A 17,182-nucleotide genomic window follows, 5' to 3' on the forward strand; every position below is an offset into this window, starting at 1 on the left:
CCGAGGATACCTGGGCAGCAATTTCTGCCTTTAAATACACTCCATCAGGAGTTTGCGAGGAACCGCAGTGCACTGCATGTGACGTTAATACGGGTTGGGGCGCTTGAGGAAGAGACTGTGGCATTGCTTGAACAGTATCAACCTGAGAGAATTGTGGCTCAGAAACAAACAGTCTGTCTTTGTACATCAGAGTTCTTTCAATACAAGAACTACAAAAAGGCAAAGGGTGTTCAACTTGGGAATTCAAAGAAAGCTTGCACTCTATAGCAGGCATAGACTATGTCCATCTTGCAAATTATATCACAAATTTAGAAGAGAAGAAAAACAATTTTTTTTTTATTCTTTAAATTTTATTTTTGACACTGTCCCTTTAACTGGAATTCAAATTATTAGCGGTAAAGGCAGTATAACAAATACGTAGACCGTTGCTAACTTTGATGCAAATTATTCAACCCCCCCACAGAGAAAAATATCTTGGCTCCCAATTTAGCTATAAAAATTCAGGAGAACCTCACTGGCACCGCTACACCTCAGCGCTAAGCTGAGGTGCCTACCTGCTCCTCTCTAAAACGGAGCTGAGTACCAATGAATGAGGGAAGGAGCCACCAAAGCCAACAATCTCTCAATAAGGGAAAAAAGGCGCCAAGCAACAGCGCACGTTGCTTCTAGAGGGAGAAGCTCCGCCCCTTGTGACGTGACAGCCGGCTCCGTATACTGACCGCAAGTGCCAAAACAAAAACGGCACAAAATAGCCCCCAAAAGTTAACGACTGCACAAATAAACAGTCTAACCAACTGAGCCACCAATAATGTTAACACACTCTATAAGCGTCACAAACGGTCTCTCTTTTAAGGCCTCCTCCGTATGAAGAGGATGCTCTGCGCCGGGTGTCTTCAGGATGGACCCGCTCCGTGCCGGATGGATGAAGATGCCGTCTGGATGAAGACTTCTTGCCGCCTGGATGAGGACTTCGCCGGCTGGATGAAGATCGAAGAGGCCGTCTGGATGATGACTTCGCCGGCTGGATGGATCCTTCAAGCGGGAACTTCAAGAACTGTAAGTCGATCGTCGGGGGTTAGTGTTAGGTTTTTTTTAAGGGTTTTTTGGGTGGGTTTTATTTTTAGTTTAGGGTCTGGGCATGTAAAAGAGCTAAATGCCCATACAAATGCCCTTTTCAGGGCAATGGTTAGCTTAGGTTTTTTAGATAGTTATTTTATTTGGGGGGGGGTTGGTTGTGGGGGTGGTGGGTTTTACTGTTAGGGGGGTGTTTATTTTGTTTACAGGTAAAAGCTGATATCTTTGGGGCAATGCCAAACAAAAGGCCCTTTTAAGGGCCATTGGTAGTTTATTGTAGGCTAGGGGTTTTTTTTTATTGGGGGGGGGCTTTTTATTTTGATAGGGCTATTAGATTAGGTGTAATTCCTTTTTATTTTTGATAATTTGTTTCTTATTTTTCGTAATTTAGTGGGGTATTTTTGTAATTTAGTTTTTTGTTGTTGTAATTAGAAACTTTTTGTAATAGTAGTGTTAGGATTTTTATAATGTGTAGTTCAGTTTAATTTAATTGGTAGTTAGTTTAATTTTAGTTTAATAATTATAATAGTTTGATATTTTAAAATTAATTTACTTAATTTGACAGGTAAGTTTTAATTTAATTTAAGATAGGGAAATTGTAATTTTAATATAAAGTTAGGGGGTCGTTAGGTTTAGGTGTTAATAGTTTATTTTACTATATTTCGTTGTGGGGGGCTTGAGGGTTAAGGGGTTAATAGGTTTATTATAGTATATTTCGTTGTGGGCGGCTTTCGGTTTAGGGGTTAACAGTTTATTTTAGTATATCTCATTGTCGGGGGCTTGCGGTTTAGAGATTAATATGTTAATTATAGCGGCGATGTGGGCGGACGGCAGATTAGGGGTTAATAATATTTAAATAGTGTTTGCGATGCAGGAGGACGGCGGTTTAGGGCTTAATACCTTTACTATAGTGGTGACGATGTCGGGGAGCGGCGGAATAGGGGTTAATACATTTTAATAGTGGCGGCGATGTCTGGAGCGGCAGATTAGGGGTTAATACATTTATTATAGTGTTTTTGCGATGTGGGAGGGCCTCATTTTAGGGGTTAATAGGTAGTTTATGGGTGTTAGCGTACTTTGTAACACTTTAGTTATGAGTTTTAAGTTACAAAGCTGTAACATAAAACTCATAACTGCTGACTTTAGATGGCGTTACGGATCTTGTGGTTATAGAGTGTACGCTCACTTTTTGGCCTCCCAGGCAAACTCGTAATACCGGCGCTATGGGAGTCCCATTAAAAAAGGACTTTTTTAAAAGTGCGGTACTGACGTTACGTGACAGGCTAAAAGGTGTGTGGTACACCTATACCGACAAGACTCGTAGTAGCAGTGTTAGGGAAAATGAAGCGTTATGGGCCATAACTCTGCTTTTTCAATCATAACGCAAAACTCATAATCTAGGTGATTGTTTGTAATACTAATGCTTTTTTTCCCCCATTTAGATAGCTAGACAGATATTTTATAAACACGTTTAACTTATGTTTAATGTCTCAAAATTTCTGTGTTCCATGCTGTTATGTTTTTTTTTTAATCTACAAAAACAGATTTTTCCAAGTTTATACCACACAAATTAGAAAAGATGTCAAAACAAGAATACAAATGTACATTAATTGCCATCATAAATCAATATTAATATTTCATATTTGCAGCCAAAAGAAAAAAAAATTTGGTACACAAAATAATGCAAATACAGCTCAAGTATTTTTTTTGATGAACTAGAATACAGTTGGCAAGGGGGTTTCAATGTATAGAATCTGATGGGTATTCTTGGTGTGAAGCAAAAAAAAATAATAGAAAAAATCCTGCTTTAAATATGCTCTGAACTGTTGGGGGAATAAAATGCAATGGTGCCATCTATTGGGTTTACAGTTCCACTTCAAGCAATACACTAAAACAAAAAAAGCAGTACATTATAAGAGAAATATCTTAGTCATTTTTAAAACACATCAGAGAGAAATAGAACAGAAAGTCAAATACTCTGAGGAATAACAATAAGGAATTATGACTAATCAGTTCTCTCTTTTGCTCTGTAAACAGCCTGTAGTCTTGCAGTTAAAGGGATACTGAACCCAAATTTTTTCTTTCATGATTCATATAGAGCATGCAATTTTAAACAACTTTCTAATTTACACATTATCAATTTTTCTTCATTCTCTTGCTATCTTTATTTGAAAAGCAATAAAATAAAGTTTAGAAGCCGGCCTATTTTTGATTCTTGCTGATTGGACAGCACCAATAAACAAGTGCTGCCCAGAGTCCAAAATTGGCTGGCTCCTTAACGTAGATGCCTTCTTTTTCAAATAAAGATAGCAAGAGAACGAAGAAAAATTGATAATAGGAGTAAATTAGAAAGTTGCCTAAAATTGCATGCTCTATCTGAATCATGAAAGCAAACATTTGGGTTTGGTGTCCCTTTAAGGTGACTGACTATACTACTTATTTGTGAAACAATTTGACCTTTGAAAAACTGTCTATCTGCACACTAATGTGGAGAAAATGTATACAAAGTAACAAATTTCTATTACACAATACATAGGATGGACTGCTCTTAGTCCTTGGTTCAAGTCATGTTGATGACCTTCTAAACTCTAAAGGATTGTTTATTTTATGTTATAATTCGTTTAAAGGGACACTGTATCCAAAAATTTAATTTTGTGATTCAGATTGAGCATGAAATTTTATGCAAATTTCGTATTTACTCCTATTATCAAATTTTCTTCATTCTCTTGGTATCTTTATTTGAAATGCAAGAATGTAAGTTTAGATGCCGGCCCATTTTTGGTGAACAACCTGGGTTGTCCATGCTGATTGGTGGATAAATTCATCCACCAATAAAAAAAAGTGCTGTCCAGAGTACTGAAACCAAAAAAAAGCTTAGATGCCTTCTTTTTCAAATAATGATAGCAAGAGAACGAAGAAAAATTGATAATATGAGTAAATTAGAATGTTGCTTAAAATTGCATGTTCTTTCTGAATTACAAATGAACAAATTTGGGTTCAGTGTCCCTTTAAAGATTTTTTTAGACTCTCATCAAGTACATAAAAATGGAAATTACATGTTTTTAGAAGATCGTTAATTTGTATTTCAATATTAAATTGTGTCCTTATGGGGGGAAAAATATAAACTATTGATACTGAGAAAGTGCATGCAAGGACAACTTCAAGATTACATAGCCTATTCCAAGATATCTTCTTTAAACTAAAGGTACATTCAATTTCAAGATATATATGATTAATTGTCAATAAATTTAAATTAATGACATCTTGTAATATAGCTTAATTTATTTTGCCTTCTTTTATTGTAAAATACTTCAGTAAATCGTGCATGTTGCACCCACTCCCCACCCCCAGGGGCTAGTCTCTCACCTTCATACTTATGTATGGTAAAATGTACCCACCCCTGTAACATGCTATACAGTAATTATAAAAGAGCCCAAGCACATTTACATCTGTTCCTATGGGTCTATAACCCCTTGTGCCTTTTTGACGTAGGTACTACGTCACACAGTACCAGCTACAACTGATTGAGCTTCCTTTTCATATGAAGCCAGATCACTAATCGTTAAAGACAGTGACACTTTGCAGTGGGTAGCACATCACAAGAGGGAGGAGGGGCTGTTCCCTACACTATGTCAAAAATGGTATGCAGGTTTTTTTCCATAAGGCAGGGAGAGTCCACAACAATATTCATTACTGTTGGCAAAACAATAAGCAAGCTCCAGAGGACACTGAAGGAATAATAGGAGGGAATAAAGAAAGAGGCGGACACTAATATGAGGGCACCACAGCCTGCAAAACCTGTCTCCCGAAAGCTGCTTCAGCGGAAGTAAACGCATCAAATTTGTAAAATTTAGAAAAAGTATGCAAGGGGGACCAGGTAGCCGCCTTACAAATCTGATCCATAGAGGCTTCAGTCTTAAAAGCCCAGGAAGAAGCAGCTGCTGTAGTGAAATGAGCCGTAATCCTCTTGGGAGGCTGCTATCCCGCTTTCTCATAAGCCAAGTGGATGACACTTCTCAACCAGAAAGATATGGAAGACGTAGTGGCCTTCTGTCCCCTGCATCGACCTGCATAAACAAAAAACAAAGATGAAGATTGTCTGAATTCCTTAGTAGCCTGAAGGTAAAACTTCAAAGCACGAACCACATCCAAATTGGGAAGCAAATGTTCCTTCGCTGAAGGATTGGGACACAAGGAAGGGACAACAATCTCTTGATTGATGTTACGATCTGACACCACCTTAGGAAGGAAAACATCTAATACGTAAAACCGCCTTATCGGCATGAAAAACAAGGTAAGGTGGGTCACACTGTAAAGCTGAGATCTCAGAGATTCTGCGGGCCGAGACAATGGCTAATAAAAACAAAACTTTCCAAGATAACAATTTAATGTCAACAGCATATGCAAGGGGGCCGATTTATCAATGCTTCAACTGATAATATGCTGGAATTCCGCGTCAAATTAGACGCAAAGTTGATCCGCCGTAGTTAGCAAATCGTCAAGATCGCTAATGTAATATACGCTCCCGCAATATCAATCCGACACAGATTGATGTTTGTGTTTTTCGAGCGGAATACTGATCATCCGCCGTTACATTTGACTCTATTTGACCCTCTTGCCAATTTATCAAACATTAAATAGGTACGCTCGCTTCTATTCCAACGCAGCGTACCTATGGCTCAAACCGCCACCCTTGAGGCCGTGAATGCCAAAGAAATTAATGGGAGTCTGAAAACACAGAAAGGTTATGTTCGATCCTGCAAGACAATGAAGCATATTAGATAATAAAAGTAAATTAGAAACTTTATTAAAATTGTATACTCTTTCTAAATCATAAGACAAAATATGGGTTTCATGTCCTTTTAAGTTGATTTTATTCAGCCCTTATTACTAAATAAAATCAAGTAGGGAGATGTTACCCTACTTATGGATTATGTTACATCTTTGTCTCTCATTACAATGCAAGGGGACAATATTATTGCTTCAAATTTGGTGCAAAGTATTGCTTCAAATTTGGTGCACTAGTAGATATAGGGATAAAAATGAAATAAATACGTTACATAATATAGATAACTTCCTTTTTTGGATAAATCCATTTGCACAATGTTTAACGCATATAATACAAGTCCCACTCTCCACTTCGCACCAAATTTGATGCAACACTTTTTGCACCAAATTTGATGCAATACTAAACAACCCACAAACTAGTAAAGTTTTCCACAACTTCTTATTGGTAAATGCATAATCACGTGACTAATGAAATTAGCCAATCTTATTGAAATATACATTTTCTACTATCACTAACAAATCAAATTGCTCTATATTTGAGTCATTGATTACTCATCAGTAAGTGCCATTTGTTACATTGTGTATTATACTTTGAAAGTATGTATATGTGAAATTAGTATTAAAGATGACGACATTAGGCCACACAGTGTAATATTTTTGACAATAAATTTAATAATCAAATGATGTTTGATTCAATATAATCTTAAGATGTTAGCTCAAAGGGATAGTCTACCTAACATTAAACTGTCATGAATCAGATACAGCAGAAATTAAACAGGTGCAGAGAGAAAACTGGCCCAGCTCTTAAAATATCCATTGATTGCAAATAAATACATATATGATACCCTGATTACATGTTATATTCACAATTATTCTTGCTCAGAATAATCATATATTTACACTATATACATACAGTGGTATAAATAAACACAGAGATATGAAAGACAACATTGTTTAAAACAAAAAAAAGGAATTTAGGGATATGTAAATATCTTTGCAAAATATTTCTGACATAACACACACATATACTGTATATATACACAAGTATGTGCAAAGATATATGTACAAATTCTAGCATTAATAAATATTTAAAAAAAAAGAAATAGAAAAATAACTTTCTATGAGATATTATTTTTTGTTAAGGTATAAATCTAGCTATTTCTTGGACATTAACCCCTTAAGGACACAGCTTCAGTTTGCTCAATGGTTCCATGACGGAATCATTCCGTCATTGGTCCTTAAGGGGGTAAACAGATGAAAAATAAAAAGATTTGCTTTAGAGAAATGTGCTTGTTCATGGACAGTAATGATATGGTATAAAGTTGGATAATACAGAATATCCTCGACATCGATGACTCTTATTTATCAACAGTCTGATGCTCATCGCGACGTACTTTAAGTGCATGTTTTTGACAAACTTTTTAATAAATAAGGCCGTTGTATGTAGATTCGCGGTAGCGATGTCTGGCAAGCGTATTGACTCCAACGAATGCGCCGAGATTGACTCTTTGATAAATCGGCCCCATGGGCTCAAACGGAGCCTGCTGCAAAACATGAAGAACAAGAGTGAGACTCCAAGGTGGAGTCACAGGTCTAAACACAGGTCTGATCCTAGTCAGAGCCTTAACAAAAGACTGCACATCTGGAAGCTCAGCTAATCTTTTGTGCAGCAACACCAACAGGGCCGATATCTGTCCCTTCAGAGAAGTGGCAGATAAACCCTTCTCCAAACCAACCTGGAAAAAAGATAAAATTCTGGCAACTTTTACCTTATGCCAAGAAAAACCACACTCCTCACACCAGTGCAGGTAAGTTTACCATACGTTATGGTAGATACGCCGAGTAACTAGCTTACAAGCTTGAAACAAAGAGTCTCAGAGAATCCTCTCCTGGCTAGGACTAAGCATTCAATCTCCACGCAGTCAGCCTCAGGGAATCTAAATTTTGATGTAGGAAGGGACCCTGTATCTGCAGGTCCCTGCAACAATGTAACCTCCACGGAGAAGAGGACATTCTCACCAGATCTGCGAACCAGGTCCTTCGCAGCCAGGAAGGAGCAATTAGAATCACCAATACTAGCTCCTGCTTTATGCGGGCCACCACATGAGGGAGAAGAGGCAATGGATGAAAGAGATATACAAGTCTGAACCTCCATGGAACTGCTAGAAAATCTATTAACTCTGCTTGATGGTTTCTCAATCTCGACCCATACCTGGGTAGTCTGGCATTGAGACAAGAGGCCATAAGATCTATATCCGGCATCCCCATCTGCTGCAAATCTCTCCAAACACCTAGGGGTGGAGAGACCATTCCCCCGGTTGAAAAGATTGTCTGAGGAAATCTGCTTCCCAGTTGTCCACACCCGGAATGTGGATCGCTGACAGCATGCAGCTGTGGGCTTCTGCTCATTCTAGGATTGGGGACACTTTCCTCAATGCTAAGGAACTTCTGGTTCCTCCCTGATGGTTGATGTAAGCAATTGTTATATTGTCTGATTGGAATCTGATAAACTGAGCCGAACCCAGAAGAGGCCAAGCCTTCAGCGCATTGAAGATTGCCCGCAGTTCCAAAATATTGATATTAAGAGTGGACTCCTCCTGAGACAACAAACCTTGTGCCTTCCTGGCACCCCAGACTGCTCCCCAGCCTGAAAGGCTGGCATCCGTAGTCAGAATCTCCCAGGATAGTCTCCAGAGGCACGTGCCTCGAGACAGGTGATCTTGACAAAGCCACCAAGAGAGCGAATCTCTCGACAGGCTGTCCAATATGATCTGTTGTGACAGGTCTAAATGACTGATCACTGTTCCACTTTCTCAGCATAAATAGCTGTAAAGGTCTGTGACGGAATCTGGCAAAAGGAATAATGTCCATACAAGACACCATGAGGGCCACCGAAGATCTTGATCCGGCATGGAGGGAAAGGCACACTGATGTCAGCTTGCAACGTCTCTGATCTGTTAGAAAGATCCTCATGGATACCCAGTCTATAACCGTACCCAGGAAATTCACCATGGTATTTGGATTAAGAGAACTCATTTCCAAGTTTATCTTCCATCCATAAGACTGAAGAAGACTCAGAAGACAATCCGAGTGATCCTTTGCCAGATGAAAAGATGGTGAATGTACCAAGATATCATCCAGGTACGGTGCTACTGCAATTCCTTGAGTTCTGGCCACCACCATAAGAGCACCCAGAACCTTTGTAAATATCCTGGGTGCAGTAGCTAAGCCAAACATAAGTCTATGAACTGGAAGTGCTGATCCAGAAAAGCAAACCTTAGGAACTGGAAATGATCCTTGTGGATCAGAACATGCAGGTATGCATCCTTCAGATCGATGGTAGTCATAAATTGTCCTTCCTGAACCAGGGGAACAATCAATCTGAATACCCACATCTTGAATGAGGGGACGCTTAGAAATTTGTTTAGGCACTTCAAGTCCAGAATTGGAAGATAATTTCCCTCTTTTTTGGGAACCACCAAGAGGTTTGAATAGAACCCCAGACCTCTTTCTGATGCAGGTATCTGGAATATTACTCCTAAGGAGGATAGATCCCTTACACAATCTAAAAAGGCTGTCCTCTTCTCTGGTCTTGTAGACAGTCTGGAGAGGAGGAATCTGCCCCTGGGCGGATGAGATTTGAATCATATCCTGTACCCTTAAAATACAACCAACAGTACCCAAGGGTCCTAAAACATCAGAAAACCAAGCGTCTGAGAAAAATGACAGTTTGCACCCTACTCAATCCGATCCCGAATCAGGGCTTGGCCCTTCATGCAGATTTGTTGTCTGCGGGATTATTAGTCTGCTTGGAGTTAATCTAGGATTGAGCAGACTTCCAGGTACTCTTGGGTTGCTCAGGCTTAAAGGACGTTTGAGTTCTCTGGGACTTGTTCGAACAAAAATTAGAGGACTGCCGTCCCTTAGGTCTGTTTTTATTATCTTGCGGAAGGAAAGCACCCTTTCCTCCGGTAACAGTAGAAATTATAGAGTCCAGACATGGACCAAACAAAACTTTACCCTTGAAAGGTTAGGAAAGGAGTCTGGATTTAGAAACCATATCCGCAGACCAAGATTTCGACCAGAGAGCTCTGCGAGCTCGAACCGCAAAACCTGAAGCCTTTGCGTTCAGACATATAATCTGCATATTGCATCACAGATAAAGGAATTGTTGAATTCTTAGAGCCTTAATCCTCTCCTGAATATCCTCGAGAGGAGATTCCACCTCAATAAGATCTGACAGAGTCACATCAGTAGGTGGCGGACCCGGCCACAGCGGCAACTGCCGCCGCCAGTTGAAACAAAAATCCTGTGTGTTGGAAAGTTTCCTGAGAAGAATGTTCCAACTTCTTGTCCATCGGCTCCCTGAAGGAAGAACTAGTGATAGTGGATAGTGGTACACTTGGCTAGCGTCAAAATGGCACCATCCACCTTAGGGAAGGAACCCCACAATTCTTGCTGAAAATCAGGGACAGGGAATAACTTTTTAAAATTTGAAAAAGGGAAAAAAGGAGTTCCAACTCTTTCCCATTCACTAATGATAATATTCACCATGCAAACTGGGACAGGAAACGTTTGTGGAACCTTTCTGTCTTCATAAACCCTGTCTAACTTAGGAATTCTGGGTTCCTCTGGAAGTGTTGCTTCTGGAACCTCTACTGTAGACAAAACCTCCTTTAGCAAAAAAGCAGATGCTCAATCTTAAATCTAAAGGAGGGCTCCTTGGAAAGAAGGGGTTTAGTACATGAAGTCTCCGACTTTGAGGGCTCACCCTCTGACGCTACAGAGGTTAACGGACGCTACAGAGGTTAACTCATCTTCGGACAACTGAGACATACTGGCTAAATCCGATTGGAAATTAGCTGAATCTAATTCAGTAGAACTATGTTTAACCTTTGTCTTACATTTCCCAGAGATAAGTAAGGCACTCAGGGACGCAGACACAGCAGATTGGAACTGTGTGGTAAAGTCCATAGGAAATAGCCCCCTCCAGCCGGAGTATTAGGTGTGCCACAGGGAACTGCATGTGAAGCGGTTTGAGGGGATAGGGTAGACATCTCCTGGACTACAGAATCCTGAGAGGTTGCCGGCTCAGAGGGACTAATTATGCTAGGGGAATTAGCAGATTTAACTCCCTTCCTAGACTTTAGAACGATACCCAGGCAATTGGAACAAAATTGAGCAGGTGGACAAAACACTGCCTCCTCACAATATAAACAGGTATTATTATTTATAATAGAAGGTGCAGAACTTTCTAACATATTATCAGAGTCCTCCATTGCTGAAGATGCAATCCCACAGTAAGGGAAAAATGTAAACAACAATTCCTCTAGGACAAATTTGTTTTTGTATTCATAAAAAGAGGCACCTTTATAACCCCAATGGCTGGGGCACTCACCACCTCCTAGACCCAGACAGTTATAGGACGCTCTCTGTAAGATTGCCAGAGTTCCAGCAGTAGGAACGCAAGGAAAACGTAAAGAGCTGCATCTGATTACGTGGTGCGCAAGAAGGGACCTCCCCTGCTATAAGAAAAAGCGTGCAAAGCTAATAGAAGATGCGCAACTCACAAAAACAAAAGTGAAAGCTGTCTGTTCCATTGCCAAAAAAGTATGCAGTCGAATTGAGCCCAAACCATCACAAAGTGTTCTGTAAAGAACAAGGCAGTACATATATAAAAATAAATATATATCCCCAAACTGTTCCAAATTCATCTCTGAAATCAAAGAGATATTTGATCTTATTGAGGTTAAGAGGAGTCACACTGTGACCCTAATAACAGGAGTCCCTGCTAAATAGTAAAATAAAGCGGACTTACCCTCCAGGATCTATGGTGTGGAACAGATACAGTCTCACAAGTGTAACAGCCTTGCTGTGGTGTTCTGACAGGGACCTGATTGTGGAAAGGCAAGCAGTGTAACCCATTAACACTGATTGCCTAGTTGCTGTTAGATACTTTCTGGATCGCTTCGCAGAAAAACTTTCCCTGCATCTCCAGACTCTAACTTTCATCAATACTCTCACTGAGAGGTTTATATGATTACTTAAAACTCCAGTCCTTTCTTGAAGGGAACATACCCATTTAAGGACTATCCGAATCTTCTGACACTTCTCTGCCATCCTCCTTTAGTGACGAAAGTAAAGAATGACTGGGGATGGGGGAAGTGGGAGGGACATGTAAGCCTTTGGCTGGGGTGTCTTTGCCTCTTCCTGGTGGCCAGGTGTTGTATTTCCTAACAGTAAGGAATATCGTCATGGACTCTCCCTGCATTATGGAAAAAATTATATTCCTTTGAAAAAGAGGATGCCAATAAAAGCTACAGGTTTTTTTTGTGGAATGTGGTAATCTTTTTTGTTTGATAATTTAACAATAATTTCTTAATTTTGTGAATAAATAGCTAGTTGGAACGTATCCACTGAAAGTTCTTTTTATTTAAATTTATATATATCATAGGTAAATAAAAAAAACAAAAGACTCTACTTTTGTTTAAATGGAGTGATAGAAAATGCTAAAAAAAAAAAAGTACCTGGTACTTTGGGCATGTTTTCCTCTGCAATTCCCAGAAGGGGTTAATTGCTTACTTCATCAAAAGTATATGATGATTATAAAGATGTTTTGCACTATACAAATCCTTGTGCATCATCATACACACAGTCTATAAAAGACAGGACATTAGGAAGCCGAATGGATAGAAAACACTGTTCATGAAGCTGAGAAAACTGAGCCATCAGATCTCATTGTTATATCATCTTTAATGGTAATGTACCAACAGCTTCTGTAGGGTACAATAAATAAAGATGAGATAGGGAAGACAGACTGGGACAAAAGGATAACAGGACCTTGCTACCTAGACTGCTTATAATATTAGTGGTATCCCAGTTAGTGGAAATGAGTGCAAGTGAACTAAGCAGAGTGTGTATCTCTGTCATCTAATCATATCATGCACTGAGGTGAAAATGATAAATGTTGAAACTTACCCAGAGGTTCACAAATTAATATTCAATGTAGGAGCCGCCCAGAACATAGAGATTTCTAGCCACACATTATTTATGAATAGGATAGGAAACCCCATTTCCTTATTCGGATAGAAAATACGATTTCAATCCACTTTCCAATTTACTTCTATTATCAAATTTTCTTAATTCTCTTGTTATCCTTTGGGGAAGGAACAACATTGCACTAGAGACAGCTAGCTGAACACATCAAGTTAGCCAGTCACAAGAGACAAAATGTGTGCAGGCACCAATCAGCAGCTAGCTCCCACTAGTGTAGGATATGTGCATATTCTTTTTCAACAAGATGCGAAAAGAACAAACCACATTTTAAAATAGAAATTAATTTTAAAAAGTGTCAAAGTATCATGCAAGTTAAATTTAGACTTTCCTACTTCTGTTAATATCCCGCAATACTCTTGTTCCCTTTGGAATGCACGTCCTGTATGCAATAAGCTCAGATCTGTTCATGACCTATTTATTTCACGATCACTTAACCTGTTACTCCTCACAGAATCTTGGCTCTCCTCCTCTAACACAACTGCTGTAGCCTCTCTATCCTTTGGCAGCCTGCACTAAAGTCACACTCCCAGGCCAGAAGACATAAAAATTCAATGACCAGAGAGCAGCGCTCCAAGAAACATCTCCCATGCAGCGGTGCTCAGCCCAATTTGAAAAACACAGTCGTCTTCACGCTTCCGCAACTGCACGCCAAGGGGGAACGGTCCCAGGAAGACAACGTCACCGGTGCTAGTTCACACTGAAGCGCTCCACCAACGCCAAACACAAATATCAAACACGACCAAGGAACAACACCCGGGAAACCGAAAAGGACTCGGCAGACTCTTCATATGACATCAAATGATTTAATAAGCACTGAAAGTAACAGAGTACATGAACGCAAAAGAGCAAGGTCAAACATGTTTCGTGGTAATCACATATTATACTTCATCAGTGACCTGTAACTAACAAATGAAGGCTATCTCCATATATACTCTATAACTACCCTCCCCCTCACTAATTAATCACCATTATCCCATACCCCTGAGAGACATAAAGTCTTTTGACCTGCTCTTTTGCCTTGATGTACTCTTTTACTTTGGGTGCTTATTAAATGATTTGATGTCATATGAAGAGTCTGCCGAGTCCTTTTCGGTTTCCCGGGTGCTGTTCCTTGGTCGTGTTTGACAGAAGACATAAAAGGAGGGGGAGTAGGCATTCTTCTGTCTCCACACAGTACCTTCCACTGCATTCCTTCACCCCCTCAACCGTGGCACACCAAAGATACCGGATATCTTCAGTGATGTTCAAGGGCTGCTAAACGGCAATGGAGGAAATCACCCACACATGCTGATTTCCTGAATTATAAATTCATCCTTAAAAAGGGACAGTCAACACCAGAATTTTTGTTGTTTTAAAAGATAGATAATACCTTAGTTACCCATTCCCCAGTTTTGCATAACTAACACAGTTATAATAATACACATTTTACCTCTGTAATTACCTTGTATCTAAGCCTCTGCAGACTGCCCCCTTATTTCAGTTCTTTGACAGACTTGTTATCTATATGAAACACATGAACTAACGCCCTCTAGTGGTGAAAAACTGTCAAAATGCATTTAGATTAGAGGCGGCCTTCAAGGTCTAAGACATTAGCATATGAACCTCCTAGGTTTAGCTTTCAACTAAGAATACCAAGAGAACAAAGCAAAATTGGTGATACAAGTAAATTGGAAAGTTGTTTAAAATCACATGCCCTATTTGAATCATGAAAGTTATCTTTGGACTTGACTGTCCCTTTAACCCCTTGAGTGCTAATGACGGCTCTGAGCCGTCGCAAAGTTTCCCACTCTGGTGCCAACGACGGCTAAGAGCCGTGGCTAACACTTTCCCACCTTGAGGGAGATCTGGAGGCTTCCACTCGCTCCTACCCCGGCGATCGGGCCTGCATACTGACAGGCATCACAAGGGCTTCACATTATTCGCGGTGACGTCACGCGCAACGACGTGATGAGGCACCGTGTAACTTTATTTATACTTAAAAATGTAAAAGTATAGGAGCAGGGGGCATGCTGCTTAGAAGCCTGTATCTCAGGCATCTAAGCAGCTACAGACCCCCAAGACCATTATCGCATAACCTTTCCAACAGTGTAAGTCTTGGGTATCTGGGGGGGGGGAGTTAAAACATTTTTTTTTTCAAAAAATAAAAAGTTAAAAAAAAAAAAAAAAGCTTAAAAAAAGCTTAGCACCCAGGTGGGAAAGTGCTTAGCACTCAAAGGGTTAAGTCATACAACTCTGCCCTCAGCCTAGCCAAGCAAGTCTATTTCTTCTCTCATGTCTTAAGTTACGCATGGTCACTTAAAAAATAAGATCAAACCCAGTCCTCCTACCCTACTAACAAAAAACTCTGCTACTCTCCTCCTGTAACGGAGGAAGAAGTCTCCATACTCCTATCTTCAGCTTGATCCTGTTCCTTCATGACTTCTTCCTTCTCTCTCTACTTCACTATCCCTGCCCTAACACATCTCTTTAACCAGTCTCTCACCGCTGGCACATTTACTGATACATTCAAGTATGCATCAATCACACCAGTCCTAAAAAAGCCCTTGCTTGACCCTTCCCCCCTTCTAACTATCAGCCGGTCTCCTCCTCTTTGCTTCCAAATTATTGGAATGACTGGTCTATAAATCAACTAACTCAATTTCTCTCAACTAACTCCTTACTTGATCCACTACAATCTGGTTTCCGCTCTAAACACTCAACAGAAACCGCTCTCACTAAAGTAAAAAATTATCTGTTATCAGCTAAAGCAAAGGGACACTACTCCTTACTAATTCTTCTGGACCTATCTGCTGCTTTTAACACAGTTGACCATCCTCTTATAGTAAAAATCCTACATTCATTTGGCATCCTGGTTTGCTTCATATATCTTTTAAACTACTTGTTTCAGTTTCCTTTAACAGCATATCCTCTGATCCTTTGCCTCTCTCAGTTGAAGTACCGTAAGGCTCTGTCTTGGGTCCCTTGCTTTTTTTTCTCTATACATCCTCCCTTGGAAGGATCTCCTCCTCATTTGGGTTCCAGTACCACTTATAGGCCGATGGTACCCAAATCTATCTTTCCTTTCCTGATATCTCTCTCTCTTTACTCAACAAGATTACTAACTCAACATATACAAGCACTTACCAAATCCTGCTGTGCACACCTACGCAACATTTACAGAATTCATAATTTCCTTACTCAAAAAAACTACAAAAATTCTAATTCATTCCCTCATTTTGTCATGCATTGACATATATCGCCCCTCCTCCCTCCAATCTATTATGAATGCTAAGCTAGACTCATTCACCTAAGTCGGAAATCTACATCAGATGCTCTGCCAGTCTCTACACTGGCTCCCCATAGACTCCAGAAGCACTCAACAGCCTCACTCCCAACTATATTTTCTCTCTTATCTGCAAAAATTCCCCATCCCGTCCTCTTTGAACAACCTGTGACCTATGTCTCTCCACTACTATTATCTCTACATCCCACTCCCGCCTACAAGAGTCCTCTGCTACTCTCTACCCTGCTCCATAAGAGCTTCAGATGCTCTTTGAAAACACACCTATTCAGAGAGGCTTACCATCTCTCTTCAGTTTTTCATCCTATGTTAAATAATTAATGAACTGTCTTGACTCACATGCTGCAGCTGCATCTACAATCCATGTGGCAAGCACCCCCAAATCTTATGTCTCTACACCCTCAACCTGTAGACTGTAAGCTCTCCGGTGCAGCGACCTCTACCTCTTGTACCAGATTTGTTTAGTCTGTTATGTTTTTGTACCTTATCACAAATCCTTGTCATTGTATACACCTATCTGTGTACCCAGCGCTACAGAATTTGCGGCTCTATACAAATAAATGATAATAATAATAATAATCCTTTAAACTTGTGCATGGTGTTATTTCTAGACATAAATCTAAACAAAAAAATAAAAAATCAATTTAAATTTTCAAAGCCATGGCTCACTGGATTTAAACACTAAAGGACTCGACAAATTAAAGAGTCAAAAGTGAATAATAGTTGTATTTAATTGAGTACTAACACAATGCTTTTGTCACTCTTCTTCCAGAAATGCAAGAAGCACTTCTTGGTGACACACAAGAACTTTCAGTCTAAAACTCCTTTTTACTTATTCTCATTAGGGACTGACAGACCCAGAGAGCTTTAATGCAAAAGTAAGATGTGTAGACTAGATATTACGTTCATGTATAAATGTAATTTGTAAATAGCAATCTGTATTTAAAAAAAAAAAAAGAAATAGAAACAAATAAGAAATAGGTT

At 39.6% G+C, this 17,182-nt stretch overlaps 1 protein-coding gene across 2 annotated transcripts in view; it reads right to left on the reverse strand.

Annotated features, from left to right (window-relative positions):
• The window catches only part of CFAP418 (cilia and flagella associated protein 418), a 117,175-nt gene that overhangs the window by 54,183 nt on the left and 45,810 nt on the right, over positions 1 to 17,182 (reverse strand). The window lies entirely within an intron of this gene.

Source organism: Bombina bombina, chromosome 5 (genome assembly GCF_027579735.1).
Source record: "Bombina bombina isolate aBomBom1 chromosome 5, aBomBom1.pri, whole genome shotgun sequence".
Taxonomy (NCBI): domain Eukaryota; kingdom Metazoa; phylum Chordata; class Amphibia; order Anura; family Bombinatoridae; genus Bombina; species Bombina bombina.